Consider the following 24,822-nt stretch of genomic DNA (forward strand, 5'->3'; position numbering starts at 1 on the left):
TCAGACTGTACTCATATGAGATATTCCAGTCCTTCCTTCATCTTATTGGCCCTTTACTAGACTCCCTGCAGTATCTAATTTCAGTCTTGTACTGGGAAGCCCAGAACAGTGCATAGTACTCCAGATGTGGCCTCAGCAGTGCTGGGCAGAGGGAAGGATCACCTCCCTCAACTTGTTGGCAATGCTTTGCCTAATGCGGCCCAGGGTAGGACTGGTCTTCTTGGCCCAAGGATAACAGTTCTTCCATGAATGGCAGATATCACACTAACATTTGGGCAGGAATAAGCTATCAACATAGTGCCTTTCTGGTTAATTATTTCATTTCTGCCTGAGAGAAGAAGTTGTGGGTGAGGAATCACAACAATTCATTCTCTTCCCAGATTTCCCAAATAAGATGAAAAATCTTGGGCAAACTCTCATACCTCTATGCTGCTTTACCTGAAAAAACCCAGGTATGATAACATTTCCCCAGGCGTGAAGTATATTGAGATTTACTTGGGAAAAAGAAATAAAAAGGTGCAATACTTTGTATAAGAAATTTGAAGCTGAAAAAAACATAGTATGATGGAACTGACCAACAACAGACAGAATTTTGTTAATGAAGTACCTTTTGTAATAACTCCACACAACAAAACAGGTTGAAGTCCACATGAGGAGAAGCAGCTTTGCAGAGAAAGACCAGGAGACACTTGCAGACCTTTTAGTCAAAGTAGATGTGTGGTAAGAAGGACACATTTTTCCTACAAACCAAGAGAATTAAAAACCTAGATACTGCAAAAATTTGACTCAGTTTTTATTTTTTTTTCCATTCTCACTTGCTTTTGCATTTGGAAACATTTAAATGTGTTCAAACTTGTGTGGAAAAGTTAGGTGAAAATGTTTGATTCATTTTTTGTTTTGCCTTTATGTGCTGTTGACAAGCTTTTGCCCACATTTATCAAGCAGAGGGAAGTATGAGTCTTCTGGGGCTGGAGCCATAAGGACTGCTACAGTCAAGGTAGACAGGACATGAACTCAACTGGGAATAAACTGATAAACAGGAAAAAGACAAGAAACCTAGCTTTGGTTATGGTTAGAAAGGAGCAGACATATCTTCTTGGCAAGATTACTAAAAGCAGTGCATTAGTGTTGGCACACATCAGATGTAAAGTTTCTTACATCCCTTCAGAGACAATAATAAAGAGCTATAGAATAAAAGATATTTTTTGTCTTGATTATTATCATTGCTATTTCTTTTTTAGTTTGTTTCTTTTGAGGTCACATTCACAAGGAGTGAGAGTTAGTCCTGCTGTTCTACTTGTAAGATTTGCCTTATGCCAGCACTTCTGTCTGAGATCACAATTCAAAACTGCACCCATCTGGTTTAGCTTTGAGAATTTGGCTTCCCTCCTAGTGGTATGTAGCCACCAATTCGGATATGATGACTACAGAACAACCCTATTTGCTACCGTTACAAACTGTCATCAAGCAATAATCCAAGAATCATTGAGAGAGGGCATGGTTTACACACCTGTCTTCCATAGACCACAGTGATGAGAAGCTTTCTTTTCTTTGGAAACCCTCAGCATCTGCTAAACATGCTACACCCTCTGTCTCTATAAATGCACAGGTCTGAGTGGTGGGATGATGACAACCAATTTATAGCAATGTTTCCTGAGGAGGAGGAAGTGAGCAAAACATTTATTCCACTAACTCATAATTTACTGTGCATACTGGGCTGATTTTGGCTTGCTGCTAGATGCCCACCCAGTCACTCTGACTTCCCCTCCTCAGCAGGATGGAGGGAGAAAATAAGATTAAAAAAAGCTTGTGGGTCGAGATAAAGACAGAGAGATCACTTGCTAATTAACATCATGGGCATAACAGATTCAGCTTTGGGAAGGTTAATTTAATTTATGGCCAATTAAAAATAGTGTAGGGTGATGAGAAGCAAAGACAAAACTAATAAAAAGCTTCTTCCTACCCCTACTTTTTCCCTGGCTCAACTTTACTCCTTCATTCCCACCTCTTCTACCTGCCACCCAGAGTAGCACTGAAGAATGCAGAACAAAGGTTGTGGTCCCAGCAGCTCCTCTCTGCTGTTCTTTCCTCCCCATGCTTTTCTCCTGCTCCAGTGTGGGGTTCCACCCATGGGAGACAGTCCTTCACAAATTGCATCAGTGTGGGTTCAGCATGGGCTACAGTTCCTGCCAAAAAAACCTTCTCCTGTATGGGCTCCACTTCATGGGCTGCAGATCCTGCAAGGAAAATGCTCCTGCAAGGGCTCTTCATGGGATGTATTATTTTTAAGGGTATATCTCCTTACTGGACTCCATGGACTGCAGTATAGATATTTATCCAGAGCTGTTCTCCACAGGCTGCAAAGGAATCTCTGCAATGGCTCTTGGAGCACCTCCTTGCTCTTCTTCTCTGAACTTGGCATCTAAAGGTTGTTTCTTTCATAATTTTCTCACTTCTTTGACAGCTTCTGTGCAGAATTTTTACCCAAGAAAAAAATATGTTATCACAGAAGTGCCACCAGGTCACTGATGAACTCAGCTGTGTCCTGTAGTAGATCAGCTGGAGTGATAAACAAAGGGTCCAAGCGTGCATACATTACAGGGTGTTGTGGATTAAACTGAACCTGCAGCTGTTATTCATACCATGCTGCAGTCATGCCAGCTTCAAAACCAAAAGTGTTAACTAGAGCAAAGTATGATGGAGCTTGAATTTCAGATTGCAGCATGGGAGGCTTCTTGTTCCAGTTTCTGCTTCTGGGTTCCGGCTTCTTGGGCATGGTCTCTTTTCTTCAGGCATGGTGGTGGGACGGGTGGGAGTCGGGGTAGCTGGTGGGTTTGGTTTTCTGTTTTATGCTGGATTTTTCCCCCCCCTGTGTATTTCACTGCAGTTCTTCTGCAAGTAGGCTAAGTTAAGGTAGTTATGTATTGTGCTTATGATATCTTATGTTACATTAAACTCTTATCTCTCAGCCCTGAGTTGTGTGTATTATGCTTCCCCTTGCTTTTGTGTTGGAGGAACAGGCTGGTTAGCCTGTGTGCTTAACAATTACACAAAGATACTATGCTGTTGATAGCTCTCAGCTAAACACAATAGCAGGCCTTCCTTTGGTAACAGTACATATGTGTAGGTACCTTTTAGTCAAGGTTCCAAAGGAAATCCTATTTAAGTGTATAGGAGTGTATTATCCAAGAGTCCTTTTCCTCTTCCACCTTTATGGTTGATTTTTTCCCAGTTTCAGCTGAATTTCAGAGGAAAGGGAAGTTAAATTTCTTCTACAGGGTTTAGAGAAATGGGAGGTTGGGTAGAAGAAAAGGTTTGTCTTTCCAGATAAAGCAGGGGTAGTAACTGATCTGTGTTATGCCTGAAAAGAAGAAGTTATGATGACTCTACCTACAGACAAAGCTTTGATCTAAGTCCAGGTAATTTACCTATAAGCTACAAACCCACCAGAGCTCAAGCTCCATTAGGTCCATTTGACCTAGAGCTGTGTTTCTCCATTATCATAATTATGTTATTCTTAGATAAGCTTCACATTCTTACTGATACGTCCAGTTCTGGAGCCTCTATTACAAGAGGGATGTGGAGGTGCTGGAACGTGTCCAGAGAAGGGCCACAAGGATGATCAGAGGGCTGGAGCACCTCTCCTATGAGGACAGACTGAAGGAGTTGGGGCTGTTCAGTCTGGAGAAGAGAAGGCTCTGAGGTGACCTAATTGTGGCTTTCCAGTATCTGAAGGGGGCCTACAGGAAGGCTGGGGAGGGACTTCTCAGGATAGCAGGTAGTGATAGGACTAGGGGGAATGGAATGAAGCTGGAGGTGGGGAGATTCAGAATGGATGTGAGGAAGAAGACACCCATGAGAGTGGTGAAGCCCTGGAATGGGTTGTCCAGGGAGGTGGTTGGGACGCCGTCCCTGGAGGTGTTTAAGACCAGGCTGGACGAGGCTCTGGCCCGCCTGATGTAGTGTGGGGTGTCCCTGCCCATGGCAGGGGTGTTGGAACTAGATGATCCTTGTGGTCCCTTCCAACCCTGACTGATACTATGATACTACTATAATATTTATTCTAGAAACCAGACCCTTTTTAACCAAAGGCTGTCTAACAATAAAGTAAGTTTCAATCAGGTATGACAGATAGCCAGAGCTCTCAAAAATACCAGCTTTGTGGGAACAGGATGGGGAGAGAAGAGAATTTCTGCTCATGTCCCCATACTCTGGCCTTTCTCTGCATCCATGAGTAAGGTCTTCTGCCAGGCCAAATTTTAAATAAAGAACTGCTGTCACTTCTGTTGGAAGGAAGTTTGAGACTAAAAGATCTCACAGCCCATCCTACCACTTCTCAAAGCATTTCTACAATGGAATATCATTATTTTGTTTTCCTTTCATGTTTCATAACCTTTTAAACAGATTTACATTTAAAGATCAACATCAGGAATCTGCTAGGTAGGATAATCCATGTGAAAAACTGAAACAGAAACACAGATCCAAAATAAATGTTGTCTGGCATTTTGCCCTTTTCAAAATATGACTTCCCAGAGGCACCACCAGCTTGGCTTACAGGTTTAGCTGTGTCCTGCAGTCAGTCTCTTTTGGAGACATTTAGAATTGGCCATATCCAGCAAGAAGCAGGCCCTGGTCTCTCACTGGAGATGCAACTCCCTTGTCTGCTAACAAAACCTTGCCACTAACATCTTACATGAATGAAAATAGAAGATAGCCATGCATTAAATACTGGAAAACCCAGAAATATTGCAGTGAGAGTAAGCAGAATCCCATACTTTTCCTTGATCATCCCATGAAGCACACTGAACCTCTTTCTCTTCTAAACGCATAGATCATGTCCTGCTCTGTTGTTCTCTTCTGAGACCCTTTACATGGCATCTGCTTCGTTTATTTATTTGATCTACCTAACTTAAGAACATTCAATCAAAGTTTCTTGCCATTGTGTAGATATTTTAACAGCTGCAAAGATTTGAGAATCAAATTCTCTTTTCAAACAATAAAAAGGGTGAAAAGTAATTGCATGTATTTATTGAAACATACTCGGGTTCAGCAACCATCTTCATAATACTATTTTCCCCCTTCATTTCTTTTTTACCTTTTGTTCTTTTTACATCATGCCGTACATATTGATATTGGCTAGCTAGTCCTTATTTAAATTCAGATTGTATAGTAAAAAACCTTCCTAAAACCTAATGTGGATAATAATTTGGATTGTGAAAAAAACCAAAAATTATTCAGTTTTAGGTGCCAAAAAGATCCAGTATGCATAACCTCAATGCATTTTAAACTCTGACAATAAAAGATTATAGGATCCTGATTGTTTATCTTTTCTTATTATGAATGAAGCAAAATGACCCCATTCAAAATGTGAGATTTAGTTGAGTCTTTATGTTTTGAATTCTGTATTTGAAATAATTTCTGAGACTTATTTACCTTCAGTTCATTTTTGCACAAAACTTGGTCTCTCCATGAAGAATAAGCCCACCACAGGAACCTGCTTATCCAGTCTGTCAAAATTTATACTATGACTACACAGCAGCAGTTAATCTCACCTGCAAAATTATAGCTACAGAACTAACTGGCTTGATTTGAACTGGTCTTTCCTTCTATGCAGGTCTCCTGTAATTTAGCTGAAATTCTGCCTGACAATGAAGTACTGACACTGCAGGTGCAGTGGGAGCATTGGGACCAAGTTGAGAGAACAGACAAAATGTCAGCAAGAGATAAGAAAAAAACAACATGAATAGATAAAATATTGTCCTTGAGGAAAATTAGAATAGAATAGAATAGAATGGAAAGGAATGGAATAGAATAGAATAGAATAGAATAGAATAGAATAGAATAGAATAGAATAGAATAGAATGAAGTAGACCAGGTTGGAAGAGACCTTCAAGATCATTGCATCCAACCCATCATCCAACACCACCTAATCATCTAAACCATGCAACCAAGCAATAAAATAAAATAAAATAAAATAAAATAAAATAAAATAAAATAAAATAAAATAAAATAAAATTAAATTAAATTAAATTAAATTAAATTAAATAATAAAAAAAAAGGCCTACCCCACTAAAGGCATGTGTAAAGAAATGTTTATAGCAGGATTTTGGTGTGGCTGAGATTCCAATGATCATTTATAACTTTGGTAAGTGGGTTTTATTCTTTTTTTGGGGTGTTGGCTTTTTTTTGAGGAACAAAAAAGCAATAGGAAAAACATTGCTTATGGTCTTTTAACTTGACCCCAGGGAAATGCATTGTCAAGTTAACTCTTTCATTGTTTTTGCAGCATGTATACACTGCTGTATAGACCTTGGTTTGAACTTGAATGGTCTTAGGAACACCCAAATATTACCTGTGGACTTAATTTTCTGAATGTACTCCATTTTTCCTGTCATATCTGCAATTAACAACTTGTTCATAGAAGAAAAAGAGATGTTCTGAAGAAATAATATACCTATTTTCAAGTGAAGTCAGCAGTGTAAACTTTCAGCTTTTACTGGAATAAAATGTTAAAGAAACTGTGGTATTGATGATAAATATACAGTCATTCAATAGATGGGCAGAGGTGTCTACTGATCTGAAAAAAAAATAAGTCAAAGGAATAGATGCACCTTAGGACACAAACAGACTGCTCAGACAAAGTGGATTCCCCATGGGGTCACAGGTTTTTCCAGGAGCCTTCTCCAGTGTGGGCTGTCAATAGGTTGCAGCTCTTACAGGTTACATACAACTGCTCCAGCATCATCCTCCATGGGCTTCAGGGCAAGAAACATTTTCACCATGGTCTTCACCACAGGCTGCAGGGGAATATTTGCTTTAGCACCAGAAGAACCTGCTCTACCACCTTCTTCATTGTGCTTGGTGTCTGCAGAGAGATTTCTCACATTTTCTAGCCCTTCCCTACCAGCATTTTCTACCTTTTCTTAAAATGTTATCATAGAGGTGCTACCAACATTGCTGACTGGCTCAGCTCCAGCCAACAACAGGTCTGTCTTGCAGCCAGCTGGAAATAACTCTGTTCAACATGATATCTTCTCACAGAAACCGCCCCTGCAGCCCCTCAGTGCCAAAATATTGCCACATAAATGCAATACAGACACATAAGTTCTTGCTGCAAATCCAGAAGAAAGGTAATCGAAGCTAAAAAAATAGTTTTAAAACATGTAACAGGTGTCAGGGGACCATGAACAAGTTTACAGGCAAAATTAGCAAAACTAATCTTCTAGCAGTCTGAGGGCACTGTGTACTGTCAGCAAGTTTGCTGACAACAGCAAAATGGAGTGGCTGACACACCAGAGGGTTGTGTTGCCATTCAATAGGACTTGGACAGTCTGGAGAGTTGGGCAGGGAGAAATTTAATGAAGTTTAACCAGAGCGAGTGTAGAGTCTTGCACCTAGGAAAGAGCAACCACATGTACCAGTATAGGTTGGGGACTGACCTGCTAGAGAGCAGTGAAGGGGAAAATGACCTGGGGGTCCTAGTGGATGAAAAGGTGACCAAGAGCCAGCAATGTCTCTTGTGGCCAAGAAGGCCAATGTCATTCTGGGGTGTATTAGAAGGAGTGTGGTCAGTAGGTCAAGAGAGGTTCTCCCTGCTCTCTAATCTGCCCTGGTGAGGCCACATCTGGAATATTGTATCCAGTTCTGGGCCCCTCAGTTCAAGAAGGACAGGGAACTGCTTGAAAGAGTCCAGCACAGAGCCATGAAAATGATTAAGAGAGTGGAACATCTTCCTTACGAGGAGACACTGAGGGAGTGGGGACTCTTCAGGTTGGAGGAGATTGAGAGGTGATCTCATGAATGTTTATAAATATCTAAAGGGTGAGTGCCAAGAGGATGGAGCCAGGCTCTTCTTGGTGATGCCCAATGACAGGACAAGGGGCAATGGGTGGAAACTGTGACATAGGAAATTCCATGGAAACAGAAGAAAGACTTATTTCACAGTGAGGGTGACAGAACACTGGAGCAGGCTGCCCAGGGTGGGTTATGGAGTCTCCCTCTCTGGTGATATTTAAGAGCTGCCTGGATGAATTCCTGTGTGGTGGACTGGATGATCTTTTGAGGTCCCTTCCAGCCCTTAACATTCTGTGATTGTATGAAAAGTGAGGCTCTAGACCTGCTTTTCCACAAGCGCAATGTGAAACACTCGATGCACCTTGTTTTAAAGAGAACTTAATGCACTTATGGGTGAGTTTGTTCAGTTTGTTGCTGACAGAGGATTAAACATGATGGCTTAGAAATTTCTGCATAATTTCTGTACTTTTATTTCTGCCAATAGAAATGATAAAACATGAGTAAGAAGCGTTATCAGTGATATGCCTTTCAACTGAAAACAAAGGAGGGGATTTAATAATTTGATTCATCCTTGAAAAGAGGGGAGCTCTAGTTTGCATAGTGAAAACAAAGATTTGGGAAAAAAAAATTACATATCTGTGAGACCAAAGAGAAGGTATTAATAGAGATATCTTCATAATAGGCATTTTAATTAAACTCTTTCATTCGCATTGTATCAGTGTTCACAAGGGAGGCTGATGTACAATAGAAAGAGGTTGCTGTCCATCATCTTCACTGTTTAAATACATGTTGAAAATCTAAATGGTTCTTAACAAATAAGAATGTGAAGTTTCCAAGGATATATTTACATGTAGTACTGGAAAGGAAGAAGTTTCTTCCATGATACATTTGAAGTGACAGGATGTGGCTTATTGCCGTTTTACTAATATGTTGTATTAACAAAGAGGATGCAGAAATCTACTGTAATTAAAAGTTCTTCATTTGGCTCATGAGCCAGCACATGTCTACTTCCCTCTTTCTCTGATTTTCTACGTATGATCACATTCACCAGAAGAGTAGAGAGGATGGATTGGAGCAAAGTGAATTTTGCAGAAGTCTCCATAGCTCCTTGATACATAAGACTCATTGCATCCTACTAGGTTTCTGTAGGCTTAAAAGATATTTTAGATGCATCTGAATGCTTTGTATATATTATTTGTCTTGGTATTTACTTTAAAAATAATGACATTTTGCAGTGCCCAACACAGTCCATCCTTTTTGCTAGGGTTTTACTCATAGACAGCAATGGAGAAAAACAACTCTGGGATATGAAGGACAGCTTCCATGAGCAGCTTGTTCCAAAGCCTGACAACTCTTTCCACAAAGAAATTTTTCCTAATATCCAATATAAACCTCCCCTACTGCATTTCCTCTTGTCCTATAAGCAGTTGAAAAAAGAGACCAAGACGTTTCAGGTAGTTGTAGAGAGCTGTATGGAATCTCATCAGCCTCCTCTTCTCCAGACTAAACAATCCCAGCTCCCTCAGCTACTCCTCATAAGAGAGGTTCTCCAGACTCTGCACCAGCTTTGTTGCCCTTCTCTGAACCCACTCCAGCACCTCAATGTCTCCCTTATACTGTGGTGCTCAAAACTGAACACAGTACTCAAACTGCAACCTCTCCAGTGCTGGGTAGAGGGGCACAATTTCTTCCCTGCTCCTGCTGGACACAATATTTGTAATATAGGATAAGATGCTTTGGCCTTCTTGGCCACCTGGGCACATTGTTGGTTCATGTTCAGCTGGATGTCCAGTAGCCATTCCCCTCTACCCCCATTTCCACTCACCCTGCCACTGCCATGCCCCCCAATCCTTTACTGCCAGGTTTCTTCCACCTTATTTTCTTTGTGACTATCAGCAATTTATTTGCTTTTACTGTGAAGAGAAAGTCCATGCTTATAAAGTCCTGAAGTGATGGAGTTAGCTTCAAGTATTAAACCCCTGAGTCTTGTAAAATCATTCACACCACTTGGGGCAGTTGAGAAAAAGAAAGAATTATGTTTATTTTAATGGGCCTTTGCACTGTACTGAGGATAGATAGATGGATAGATGGATGGATGGATGGATGGATGGATAGATAGATAGATAGATAGATTTTTTTAAATAGCCTAGATAACTGTGGAGTTAATTATACAGTTATATACTCAGATAAGGTAAAAGAACATAACCTTCATTTCACAGCATACAAGAATGTGACAAACTTTTCACAACGAAATGAGTCCATCTCAAATTATCTGTTCCATTGGTCAGAAAAAGAAAGTTGTGAAAAAGTGTTGCTCAAAGCACTTAGTGTGCACCTTGTCCTGTCCTTTTTTTTGAGGTATAATTTACACAGGCTAATTTTTTAAATTACAGTTAATGTTTTTTCTTGCAGAAGTTTTATACACACTTTGGACTCTCAATTTTTGTGGATCACATAAGGCTCATAAAATAGATACTTTGAAACTGAGGATATGAAGTTAAGAAATATTCAGGTTTAAAGAGTGTATTTAAGAGAGCCTTTTAGTGACAGACAAAAGAGCACAAACAGGGAGAAGGCAGTTGATAAGCATACATACAATCCAGGAAATGGAATTATTTTCAGCTGTTCACATTCTTGCTCTTCTTTGCTGGTACAGCCACAGGAATAAAATCCCAAGCTCAGTACCATTTTGGAGATAAACAATGAAACCTGCTTTGGGAACTACTGGTACCTCAGGCTTTTACAATTTACATGTACATTACAGTTCCGGCAAAGAAATAGTATGAAGTAGGAGTTGGTATAATGCTGCCACCACGGAGAGAAACAAGTGCTAGTGGGAGATAATTAATCTTATCCTGAAGTAGACATAAATTAGGTTAAATGAATCACTTCTCAGAAGTGTCCATTTCTTTAGTATGGGCTATTGATGAGAACTGGCCCACTGCAACTAAAATATGAGAAATTAATCTCAGTTTTCACACACCAATGTATACCATATTCACACACTATTGCATACCATAATCACAGAGTTATATGTAGTTCTCTGAAGCCTAAGAATCCAAGAAGCCATACTACATATAATATAGACAAAAAATAATATCTGAAGATATTTGGGCAGACTTTGGGTTACTCAAGGAACTAATTCAGAGGGTTCCTTGGGATAAAGTCCTTAAAAACAAAGGGGTCCAGGAGAGCTGGACCTACTTCAATGAAGAATTGTTGAAGGCTCAGGGACAGGCTGTGCCAATGTGCCAGAAGATGAGCCGCCGGGGCAGACGGCCAGCCTGGATGGTTCATGAACTTTTAATGGAACTGAGGGAAAAAAAGAGGGTGTATCACCTTTGGAAGCGAGGGGAGGCAACCCACAGAATGTTTAAGGATGTTGCTAGGTCTTGTAGGAAGAGAATTAGGGAGGCAAAAGCACACTTGGAACTTAAACTGGCCTCTACTGTGAAGGACAACAAAAAGTCCTTCTATAAATACATTAATAGTAAGAGGAAGGGGAAGGAAAACCTCCACTCCTTGGTGGATACGGAGGGGAACATTGTAACCAAGGATAAGGAAAAGGCAGAGATACTTAACACCTTCTTTGCCTCAATTTTTACTAGAAGGGCAGAACGTCTTCCTGACAGCTGGTCTGCAGAGCTAGCAGAAGGAGCCAGGGAGCTGCACAGTTTCCCTATGTTCCATGAGGCGGTAGTTGGAACTCTCCTTAGCAGCTTGGATCCCCACAAGTCCATGGGACCAGATGGGATTCATCCTAGGGTGCTGAGAGAGCTGGCAGATGAGCTGGCCAAGCCACTCTCCATAATTTTCCAGCAGTCCTGGCTCACTGGCGAGGTCCCAGAGGACTGGAAGCTGGCCAACGTGGTGCCCATCCATAAGAAGGGCCGGTTGGATGAGCCAGGGAATTACAGGCCTGTCAGCCTGACCTCAGTGCCAGGCAAGATCATGGAACAGGTCATCCTGAGTTCAATAACACAACACTTACAGGATGGCCAAGGGATCAGGCCTAGCCAGCATGGATTTAGGAAGGGCAGGTCCTGCCTGACCAACCTGATCTCCTTCTATGATCAGGTGACCCGCCTGGTGGATGTGGGGAGGCCTGTTGATGTAGTCTACCTGGACCTCAGCAAGGCCTTTGACACCGTCCCCCATAGCAAACTGCTGGCCAAGCTGTCAGCCCATGGCTTGGACGGGAGCACACTGCGATGGGTTAGGAACTGGCTGGAGGGCCGAGCCCAGAGAGTGGTGGTGAATGGTGCCACATCCAGCTGGCAACCAGTCACTAGTGGTGTGCCCCAAGGATCAGTGCTGGGCCCTGTGCTCTTTAACATCTTTATTGATGATCTGGATGAGGGCATTGAGTCCATCATCAGTAAATTTGCTGACGACACCAAGCTGGGGGCAAGAGTTGATCTGCTGGAGGGTAGAGAGGCTCTGCAGAGAGACCTGGACAGGCTGGACAGATGGGCAGAATCCAACGGCATGAGATTTAACACATCCAAATGCCGGGTTCTGCACATTGGCCACAACAACCCCATGCAGTGCTACAGGCTGGGGTCAGAGTGGCTAGAGAGCAGCCAGGCAGAGAGGGACCTGGGGGTGCTGGTTGATGGTAGGCTTAACATGAGCCTGCAGTGTGCCCAGGCAGCCAAGAGGGCCAATGGCATCCTGGCCTGCATCAAGAACAGTGTGGCCAGCAGGAGCAGGGAGGTCATTCTGCCCCTGTACACTGCACTGGTTAGGCCACACCTCGAGTACTGTGTCCAGTTCTGGGCCCCTCAGTTTAGGAAGGATGTTGACTTGCTGGAACGAGTCCAGAGAAGAGCAACAAAGTTGGTGAGGGGTTTGGAACACAAGCCCTATGAGGAGAGGCTGAGGGAGCTGGGGTTGCTTAGCCTGGAGAAGAGGAGACTTAGGGGTGACCTTATCACTCTCTACAACTACCTGAAGGGAGGTTGTAGACAGGCTGATGATGGTCTCTTCTCCCAGGCACCCAGTACCAGAACAAGAGGACACAGTCTCAAGCTGCGCCAGGGGAGGTTCAGGTTAGATGTTAGGAAGAAGTTCTATACAGAAAGAGTGATTGCGCTATGGAATGGGTTGCCCGGGGAGGTGGTGGAGTCGCCGTCATTGAAGGTGTTCAGAAGGAGACTTGACGGGGTGCTTGGTGCCATGGGTTAGCTGTTTGGGTGGGTTGGATTGGTTGATGGGTTGGACACGATGATCTTGAAGGTCTCTTCCAACCTGGTTTGGTTTATTCTATTTATTTCTATTATAATCAGCAGAGACGATACATGAAAGACTCTACCTTCCTAGCTTAGGTAATTGAAAAATAAGTCTAAGGGATTCTCCAGTTATCCAAAGAGAAAGGAGAGGCAAAGAATAGTTAGGTTGTCTAATCAAAGAAGTAGGTCAACATATTCCTTAATTTAGAAAGGGAAAAGAAAACATAACAAGACCAGAATAGACTTGATTATTCTTGCACTTGAGAAAATTATGGAAATTTAGGAAAGACCAGAGAACTATTGGAAAGTTACAGCTTTCCCTGAGATGTATCATTGTAATTTCTCACATATATATATAAGCATAAAATTGCCTCCCTTTTAGGCTGCAAATTAAGAAAATTAATATACAAAGGTGAAGTTTGAATAATTTAAAACAATGTGATGACTAACCTAATATCTCTAGTTAAGAAGAGGAAAGGAAGTCTGCACAAAATATACTACATTGCTATTATCATATCAATTTCTGGTGGCAACAGATGTTCAAGTTAATGGCTCTGAATGATCTACCAGAGATGACCCAGAATCAGTATGCATCATGCCATTAACAGTCCCTCAGCAGACAGTGTTCGAGTGGAAGCTGCTTTTGCGGTTCTGGTCCAATTCCTGTACAATGATCCTCCATTTCCTCTGAGCTATCTGAAACTGTCTGCAGAAGTGTTTTGAAAGGAATCAGGGAGAGCCAATATTAATAAGATTCCCACCATACTCATTCATGAAGCTATTTTTTTTTTTGAGGTCATTCAAAGAGGTGGACAAGGTGGACAGCCATGGAGTTTAACCTCAGAGTTAAACCAGGCATTCAGCAGTATGGTGTACAGCTCCAGACTAGACTTAGGCTGGAGAGCTGGGCAGGGAGAAATGTAATGAAACTCAACAAGGGCAAGAGTAGGGTCTTACACCTAGGAAAGAGCGATCCCATGAACCAGTGTAGGTTGGGGACTGACCTGCTGGAGAGCAGTGAAGGGGAAAAGGACCTGGGGGTCCTAGTGGATGAAAGGCTGGCCATGAGCCAGCAAGGTGCTCTTGCGGGCAAGAAGACCAGTGCCATTCTGGGCTGTATTAGAAGGGGTGCGATCAGTAGGTCAAGACCTCTCCTCCCTCTCCAGTCTGCCCTGGTGAGGCCACATCTGGAATATTGTGTCCAGTTCTGGATCCCTCAGTTCAAGAAAGACAGGGAAATGCTTGAGAGAGTCCAGTGCAGAGCCATGAAAACGATTAAGGGAGTGGAACTTCTTCCTTATAAGGAGAGACTGAGGGAGCTGAGGGTCTTCAGCTTGGAGAAGAGGAGACTAAGGGGTGACTTCATTAATGTTTATAAATACGTAAAGGGTGAGTGCCAAGAGGCTGGAGCCAGGCTCTTCCTGGTGATGCCCAATGACAGGACAAGGGGCAATGGGTGGAAGCTGAGGCATAGGAAGTTCCATGGAAACATGAGGAAAATTTATTTTCATGGTGAGGGTGACAGAACACTGGGACAGGCTGCCCAGGGGGGTTGTGAAGTCTCCCTCTCTGGAGATATTCAAGACCCACCTGGATGAGTTCCTGTGTGATCTGGTGTAGGTTATCCTGCTCTGTCAGGGGGGTTGGACTACATGATCTTTCGAGGTCCCTTCCAGCCCTTAACATTCTGTGATTCTCTGATTCTGTGATCCTGAACAACTGTGAGCCTAAAGAAAACTGTGCATCAAACTCATCTGTTCAGTCTGTGGCTGAAGCAATTCCAATAAATATTGGTTTGCCTAGAATCCTTCTCAGTTCAGGGAAACAACCTGTGACTGTATTTCTGTGAGTCTCTCAATTCACTTATATTTCATTTTTTGAATTCCAAAAGTAAGTTAATGCCTTATTCAGCTTTACATATAAAGGCAAACCTGGACACATACTTTGGGTAAATATAGCAATATTTCCACTGAACTACTCTTGTAAGTTATTGCATACCCTGTGCTATATTATGTAAATGAACAGCAGCAACAAAAATTAGGGGAATTAGCCCATTTAGAATGATGCATTCTTATATTGCACACTTTCTTTGGAAAGGGTTTATTGAGAATAAAACACAATAAAATAATAAAAATAAAATAAAAAGTCTGTTTAAAGGGGCAAAAGGAAGGAATCATAACGTTTATGCTCTTAGTCATTTGATTTTCCTGAGCAATGACCTCTCTGCATGATTTTCTGCACTACATGACTCAGCTATTGAAAAACATTTTTTGCAGTCAATGCAGAAAATCTCTTTTGACTCCAGTCTAAGCATTCTGGGGATAAGTTCTTAGGTATCTACCTTTGGATAGTATTTAGATTGCTGTGCTTCAAAGCAGAACATATAAGTTTAAAAAAAATCAGAAGATATTTCAGAAGGTAAATTATAAGTAATAACTTGCTACAGTCATACTCTATTAAAAGGAGCCAGCAGGTAAGAGTAGGTGCTTTGTTCTGCAGCTTGCATTGTGTTAGATTGTTCTCATCTTCTGTGCACTTTTGTTCCAGAAGAAAACTCAGGTGTAGCATTTTCACTGCATGCAATGCATTTATTGAGAAAATACAATGTGCATTTATACATAGGAGAAAGCAGGTGTCATGTGGCTGTGACCAACTAACACCCACCCACAGTGAAGCAGAGTTCAGAGAAGGGCAAAAAAGCTCAGTATGCTCGGGGAGTTAAATGTATCTTAAAGAAAGCTAAACTTCTCACAATACCATGGAGGCCAGAGGGTAACACTGACTTCAGATAAGACAGCTGCACCACTGAAACACCAGGTTCCCTGGGCCAATTAACACAGAATAAAATCTTCCTAAGACACCCAGACTAGCTTGCAAGGAACTTCAAGTTCTTTCAGCAACAGGCTCACCAAACACCAAAGCTAGTGTATGAAGCCAGCTGGATTTACTGTGTATGCCATCTCTTCACACTCTTCAGGGACTGAGCAAACCACCATGGAAAAAGGGTGACCTTCAAGTGAAAGTAACAAACTGCAGCACATTTTGACTAGATACAGAATAAATAATTAACAAGGTTGGCAAACACCCTCAAGATCATCAAGCCCAACCTATCACCCAACACCATCTAATCAAATAACCATGGCACTATGTGCCCCATCCAGACTCTTTTTAAATGCTTCCAGTGATGCTGACTCCACCACCTCTCTGGGCAGCACATTCCAATGGCAAATCACTCTTTCTGGGAAGAATTTCTTCCTAACGACCAGCCTAAACCTCCCCTGGTGCAGCTTGAGTCTGTGTCCTCTTGCTCTGTCTCAGGTTGCCTGGGAGAAGAGACTAACCCCCACTTGGCTACAACCTCCCTTCAGGTAGTTGTAGATGGCAATAAGGTCTCCCCTGAGCCTCCTCTTCTCCAGGCTAAGCAACCCCAGCTCCCTCAGCCTCTCCTCATAGGGCTTGTGCTCCAAACCCCTCCCCAGCTTTGTTGCCCTTCTTTGGACACGTTCTAGCAACAAGCATCTTTCTTAAACTGAGGGACCCAGAACTGGACACAGTACTCAGGGTGTGGCCTAACCAGTGCTGAGTACAGAGGCAGAATGACCTCCCTGCTCCTGCTGGCCACACTATTCCTGATTTAGGCCAGGATGCCATTGGCCTTTTTGGCCACCTGCGCACACTGAGTATAATTTATGAGGGAGAAGTTTATCTCAAAAATGAAGCAAGACTGTTTGGAACAGATAAAATGCTGTGTTTTCTGATTTTCATCATGGTAATGTATGTCACAAGGTAAATACTGAAAGCAGTGAGTGACAGTTTACATTTCTCACTGCGGTATGTGGGGTTGGTTTTATCCATGCGAGTGCACATGTCCACTGTTATTTTAGGCACTGTAGGGGTAGCCTGTGAGCTTCCAGCAGAAGCTCCAGAGTTTGCAAGTTCCCTGTAAATATGTGCTATATTCAAGAATCTTAGATAAAACCTTTTAAACAGCGCTGAATGCCTATAGGACAACTCAGGGCTGTCTTTACCGTCTTTGCTGATGCTGGTGTGTTCGTCTATGTATATATATACACCCATATGTACTCATGCATGAATGTTACACATAATCAAAAGAGTTCAGTGTGTACATTTATGTATGTGTATCTGTATGTGTATGCAGTTTCCTTTACAGGAAATCATCAGCCCTCTGCATCCAGCAAAGTGGAGGCTGAGTCCAGCAAAAGGCTTTCTCCAAACTGCTGCACCACTTACATCTTTTGTGGGCTATTGTGACTGCCATTTTTACCATGTCACCTTAACTGGCTCTGCAGTCCTCTAGGCAATGAATGCACAGTGCAACCTGCTCTCCAAGTAGCATTATATATTTATTTGTTTTTAATTAGGTAGTTAGCATTTTAGTACAAGCATATTCTCTTTTATTCCTTTAATCTAGACCGGGTCTTCTAATGGGGCCGATGGGTTCCTCCAGAGAAGCGTCAAGTACCATCTGTTTTCACAGACGAGTTCTCAGTCACCATTTCCCTGTTGTTGAAATATTGTCAATCACTTGCTAAAGTCTAAGATTTTTAATAACACCAAAGTATTTAAAGACCCACAGTTTCTTCTCTGCCAGAAAGGTTCTTTTTTATATTTCTTTTTTTTCTTTTTCTTTTACATCAACAGCTAACATTTGGCTGAGGAGAAATTCACTACTTGTTACTCAAAATACAGCATATTCTGAATCTGTGCATCAAGCGAGAGGCATAAAGGGGTACTCAGCTCCTCTCCACAGTTGCTCTATATTGTTGATAGCAGCCTGGAGAAAGTAGCAGCTAATCAAGCACGTCACCTCCCTCCACCTCTTTACTGGGTGTGAACTGAGCACAGTCTTGCTCTTTTCTCCTGTCTAAGAGTGCTAGACAGTGTGCTTGGTTTGATGAAAGAGAGGAGGAAGAAAGCAAGTCACCCTGGGAAGTTTTTGACATAGAATAAGGAAGAATCAGAGTCAAGACTCTGCTTTTCAAAGACAGGAGCTTTTTTTTTTCTGAGCAATGGTCTTTCTCTGGCTGAGCACATTGAGTCTGAAATCTAAACTGCAAATGTTTGCATCAGACACAAGACAAATCTACCTAATACAGTCAGTTAATAATTTCAAATGAGTACTGCTTTGCTTTTAATTAGAGGGCTTACATACAGTCATACAATCAAACAGTCATACAATGGTTATATACAATAAATTTATCTACTATATTTTATTTAGGAGAGAGAATTTGTTGCAATTAGAGAGAAGTATTGTACAATAACTGGCATTTCTCTGAGGGTTACCCTCTATAAAAAGACAATACTACCCCTCCCCCCCAAGTCTGAAGTGCAAATTGCATTAAAAGCAACAATTTTATTCTATTTCAGGAAATTCTGATCTCAGTTGGAAAAAATTGTGTAATGATTATATTTTTGTACAGGATGGGAGGAGTGGTATGGGATCTTTTTCCACTACAGATCTCCTTGATTCAGTCATGCTGGAAGGAACTCATCTCACCTGTCCTTAGCTTGATAAATGTTAGTCACTTAGTCTACTTTACTTTCCCTGGATTGTGTGAAGACATGGGCATCCACAAAAGACAGCTGAGCTATCCTCAGCTGTTCAGCATCTCTGGGATGAATTGTACTCCACCTTACGTCATACCAGTAATTATAAGGAAGGCATAAATGGCTGGTTTCGAAGCCTAAATTTTACACAGCTGAGATCATATTTCATGAACCTCAGTCTTCATCTCAGCATGAGTCAGTTCTTCACAATACTGCAATTTCATCATTAGATTCATGCTGTAGCTTTAACTTTAATCCACAGCATGGTCTAAATATACTTCAGCTACTTACATCTTTACTTACAGGGCAGTTCCATTGAAATCAGTAGTATTATTCATATAATAAACCAGTATTATTTCTCATTGTCTGTTGTCTAGAGGAAAATTTGTTTCTGCTTCCTTTCTGCTTTGTTCATTCTCAAGCTTTGTTCAATCTCAAGCTGCACCAGGGGAGGTTCAGGCTGGATGTTAGGAAGAAATTCTTCCCAGAAAGAGTGATTTCCCATTGGAATGTGCTGCCCAGGGAGGTGGTGGAGTCACCATCACTGGAGGTGTTTAGGAGGAGACTTGATGGGGTGCTTGGTTGCATAGTTTAGTTGATTAGATGGTGTTGGATGATAGGTTGGACTCGATGATCTCAAGGGTCTTTTCCAACCTGGTTAATTCTGTAATTCTGTGATTCTGTAATTCTCTCTGGGAAGGATGAATAACTTTTCCAGTAATTTTCATTTTAAAATAACAATTAAAAAGATATATATTTCCTGAATTCTCCTAGAAATGCCAACTATACTCAAATGCAATGTAAGACAGCAACTATTAAAGACATCTAAAACTTCCATGTATGAATTTATTTTTTTTAAGCTGCCTAAAAAGTGATCTAATTACTGAATACTGATTTCCATTAATTCTTGAAGTATCTTGAACATTACTAAGGACTGAAACAGGCTAATGCTACACTCACATTAGTTGCTCAAACAAAGTAATTAAAAATAGACCAATCTGACCAGTAAATATGGGAATGGCTGAAACTCTGTTAATGAATAATTAAGAGAATGATTAATGTTTAATGCAAAACTATTAGACAGTTCACTCTTCCAAGTAGTTCACTCTTTTAATGATCCCAGTTAGGTTAATGAAGGTAATGGATGCTGGTGTAACATACCTCCACTTCTGTAATGATCGTGACTCACTGTTGCTTGACATTTTGATTAAGAACTAAAATGATCTGAAACTAACATGATGCACCAAATGCATGCATTAAAAATAGCCATGACAGACTCGAAGATAATTAGAGAATCAGCCACTGTGTTTCTGAGAGAGCAGAAGGATCTGCAGGAGCTGATTCTTGCTTTATTAAATATAAAGTTCTTGTCAGTAATATACAATAAAGCAAAATCATTGATAAAGTTTGCTGATCACATGTGTTTATTGAAAATTATAAGGTCTGAACAAATGAGTTGCTTTGTCTACTGAATGGAAGCAGACAACATGCTTTTTCATCCTGTCAGTGAAAGTTAAACTTCCGGAAAATAGGTGATACTGAGAGAGCAGGAAAACTTCTGGTTGTCAGTGCTTCTTTAGACTACTCTAGACTGATGGAGGAGCAACAGCTGAACCTCTGACATAATATCTGTAAATTCAATATACAATGCTGTTGTGGATTAACAAGTAGCTGTCCCACCACAGAGAGGTCCTCCTGGGGGGCTGGACAGTCCATCCATCTCAAGGGGGATGGCACTAGAAATTATGTTATTCCATCCCATAATATTGCATCTTTATCTTCTATATAAACTGGCTGCAGAGTCAGTTCTGCCTTTTCCTCCCTCTCTTCTCCCAACATGTGAGGTATTACCTCTCTGGTTTGCAGGAAAGTGGGGCCTTGTGTGAGCAAGATGATTTTCTGGCTGTATGACATAGCCTGGTTTAAGGGGGGGAACCTTGGGGCATTGAGGCCTGGGTTTTCAGACTGGTTTTGGGGAGGTTGTGCAAAGCTTTGGCCCAATGAGGTTCTGTGGTAAGCCCAGATTGGAGTACTGGGCCATGGTTGAGTATGAACAACTACCTTAAGGGGGGTTGTAGACAGGCACAAGTTGGTCTCTTCTCCCAGGCAACCAGTACCAGAACAAGAGGACAGTCTCAGGCTGCTCCTGGGGAGGTTTAGGCTGGAGGTTAGGAGGAAGTTTTAAACAGAGAGAGTGATTGCCCATTGGAATGGGCTGCCTGAGGAGGTGATGGAGTGACCATCACTGGAGGTGTTCAGGAGGAGACTTGATAGGGTCCTTGGTTGCATGGTTTAGTTGATTAGGTGGTGCTGGATGATAGGTTGGACACGATGATCTTGAAGATCTCCTCCAACCTGGTTTATTCTATTCTATTCTGTGTATTTTGTATAGTTTTATACTGTTGTATATAGTTGTGAATAGTACTTCCATTTAAATTTCCATTCTTTCCAATCCTGTGTGGAGAGATTTTTTTTTACTCCTCTCGGGAGGGGTAAAAGAGCTTCTGTCTGCTCTAAACTAAGACAAATGCCAAGTAGGACTTGCATAGCTGAATTTCCTTTGTACTGATAGAGCTGTGACTGTCACTATATCCACATATGTTGGTCACAATTTATGAGGGTTATTGATAGCCTGGAAACTGAGAATCAGAAGTCTTGCCTTGTAAGGGTACCATAGTCAAAAAATCTAGAGTTGATAAAGACTTTCCTTAAGTACTTACACTGAGAGTAAAACATGGATAACAGGTACTTCAACTCAACTACCAAATTCATACTGAAAGCTGGATTAGACAAATTAAGACTACAATAAAGGTGTATTTTTATAGCTTTCATCCTAATTTCACACTGAAAAAATCTGCATTATATCTGAGTGCATATTACTGACACTGAACTTTCAAAACTATGATGGCAATATTCATTCTTAAAAGTCAAATTCAAGAGAAAATGTGGTGAAAAGTTATGACTGATGGTCTACACAGCCAGACTGTTTTCTTCAAGGAAGTCTCAGTTGAGGTTTTTTAAACAGGGAATCAATAAAATTGACCTAACAGATACAGATGCAATTAGTTTTGAAAATGTTTAAAAGGCGCTCTTAGCATCCAAAGTTCAATCACTTGCCCAAGGTCAAACAGAACATATGCAGCAGAATCAGACACTAACTCATGATCTCTAGTGTTCCCAATATATTCTTTTTTTTTTTCTTGCTATTTGGGGATCATTCAGATCCAGCCTTATCCCTGTGAATATTATGAGTGTTAAAAATAAACAAAAGAAACACAAATGTGGTTGCAAAAGCTTTTTGTGCTGATTCATTTTCAAATCACTTTTGAGGTGATAAAATAGAATTCAATCCACACTGAATGTTATGTAGGTTAGGGTTTAAGACACTTGAAGTGGGGGTGATATTAATACCACAAATGAAGTATAGCAAACCTGGATGTTTTGTATTTGACTGGAACTCAAACCCGGGCACAAGACAAAGATAAAAGAGAATTACCTGCAGGTCTCAGAGTCTGAGATTTGGACAAAACGTACTGGTACCCAGGATCCTTGTGTCAGGATCCACTACATGTCCTGTCAAGCACGTGGACTTGGACAGATGGCTGGCACCACTGGAAACAGAGACAAGTGTGCAAAGACATCAAAAAGAATGTAAAATTGAGCTTTAATGCTTTGTTTCCTCGAGTCCACCTACACTTCAGATGTTCAAAAAATAAGGTCTCATACAACCCAATTATCTATCTTTTCAGATATAATCATGCATTTCACAGGATCTTTGTGGGACAATTGTTTTACTTCAGCTTTATTATTTTTTCTGTTTAAAAATGATCCGTTTCCCCTAATTTAAGTTGCCTGTTCTAGGTGTTTGAGATATTCTTTTTTTCCCCCTAACTTCCTAACAAGAGGTAGTTAAGCAAGAAAAGATGTTGGGGGAAAAGTGAGATAGCAACGTATTTTACAGGCACATTAAAAATTCTCATCCCGTGCATCAGTAAAGGTGTAGGTGGCTGTTAGGTATGTGGTAACCTAGCAAGAAAGGGTTACTCAGTTTCTTTCTTTATGTGGTGCCAACATAATTGCTCAGTGCATTAAAACATTATCTCAAAACATCCTAAATATTTGTTAGAGTGGGTGTTTCCTCCCCCATAAAAGTGGGCTCAAATGAGAACCATGTACCCACAGGCTTCCTGACAAGGAAGCTGGAGACATGAGAATTAATGTGTCAGCCAGCCTGCAAACCAAATATGGCTCATCAGCCTGAGTAATATGTGAAAGTTCTTTGTTTTTCTTTATCCCATATCTAATCCACCAATTAATTTTTTATTGTGGTCAGGAAGGCTGTCATAATTTAGGGCTTGTGCTTTGGTATTTCAATCCAGCACAGCATAATCAAAACTTACTGGCTTTATTTATTTTATCTTCAATCTAAGTTGTTATATTGCAAAAGCATTACAGAAGATACCAAATGTTTGAGGTTCTAGGAGTATGATTTAATGCTGAGACAGATTTAAATTTCAATCTGAGACAGATCGTGAACATCCCATGGCAGAGTTCAGCTCTTGTTAGGATGTTTCTTCTTAAACGTATTAGTCAGAGGAATGCTTTCAAATGATCCAAAACCACTCAGTTCAACCAGGGGTCGAGGTTTTGCATCCAGAACTGTCATCTTGAACATCCTACTGGTTGTGTTACCTGAAGAGTGTGCCAGTCTCTCATCTGAGCAACTTGAACACATTGTATTGAGAGAGAAGCAGTGCACGCTGTGTGAAATAGCAGCTATGTTGTCCTTTCACAGACATTTTTTCCTTCTGAAAAGTAGCACTGGCTAAGGAGATCAAAGATTGCTATCATGGAAGGTGCTATCTTATTTTTTGGTGTTCCCTTATTTTACCATGTAAGAAAAAGAATTACATAAGTTCCATCAAGCATGTGCCTTTGCATAGAACAGAATAGAATAGAATAGAATAGAATAGAATAGAATAGAATAGAATAGAATAGAATAGACCAGGTTGGAAGAGACCTTCAAGATCATGGCATCCAACCTATTATCCAACCCACCTAATCAACTAAACCATGCAACCAAGCACCCCATCAAGCCTCCTCCTAAACACCTCCAATGACGGTGACTCCACCACCTCCTGGGGCAGCTCATTCCAATGAGCAATCACTCTCTCTGTGTAAAACTTCCTCCTAACCTCCAGCCTAAACCTCCCCTGGTGCAGCTTGAGACTGTGTCCTCTTGTTCTGGTGCTGGCTGCCTGGGAGAAGAGACCAACATCTGCCTGTCCACAACCTCCCTTCAGGTAGTTGTAGAAAACAATAAGGTCTCCCCAGAGCCTCCTCTTCTCCAGGCTAAGCAACCCCAGCTCCCTCAGTCTTTCCTCATAGGGCTTGTGTTTCAAGTCCCTCACCAACTTTGTTGCCCTTCTCTGGACACACTCCAGCAAGTCAACATGCTTCCTAAACTGAGGGGCCCAGAACTGGCCACAGTACTCAAGGTGTGGCCTAACCAGTGCAGTGTACAGGGGCAGAATGACCTCCCTGCTCCTGCTGGCCACACTGTTTTTGATGCAGGCCAGGATGCCATTGGCCCTCTTGGCTGCCTGGGCACACTGCAGGCTCATGTTCAGCCTACCATCGACCAGTACCCCCAGGTCCCTCTCTACCTGGCCACTCTCCAGCCTCTCTGACCCCAGCCTGTAGCACTTCATAGGGTTGCTGTGGCCAATGTGCAGAACCCGGCACTTGGATGTGTTAAATCTCATACTGTTGGACTCCACCCATCTGTCCAGCCGTCCCTCTGCAAAGCCCCTCTACCCTCCAGCAGATCAATATCTGCCCCCAGCTTGGTGTCGTCTGGATTCCTAATGCACATGTTGTTGCACAGCCCACATCCACTGAACACCTGCAACAGTTAACAACAGAAGCACTGAAAGTGTGAAAAAAAGAAAAAGAAATAAAGATTCATTTTCCTTGGGAAACCAAATTTGGAGGAATTCTAGGATCCCTAGAGCTCAGAATGTTCTGACCCTAGGTGAGGCTAGAGCTCAGGCACTCACTCAGCCATAATTTTCAGCTGAGCAACTTGATACTTCAGTATCCTAGATCTGTGAGTCCTGGAATAACCCAGAGTTGTGACAGTGTCACAAACTCTGTCTTTCTGTCAAGTGGACTGTTGTCAGTTCAGGAACACAGAGTTTCCAAGGTCATAAAGCAAGTCATTTTCATG

This window comes from Melanerpes formicivorus, unplaced genomic scaffold, assembly GCF_026170545.1.
Source record: "Melanerpes formicivorus ecotype bairdi unplaced genomic scaffold, bMelFor1.0.p_v2 SCAF_1, whole genome shotgun sequence".
Lineage (NCBI taxonomy): Eukaryota > Metazoa > Chordata > Aves > Piciformes > Picidae > Melanerpes > Melanerpes formicivorus.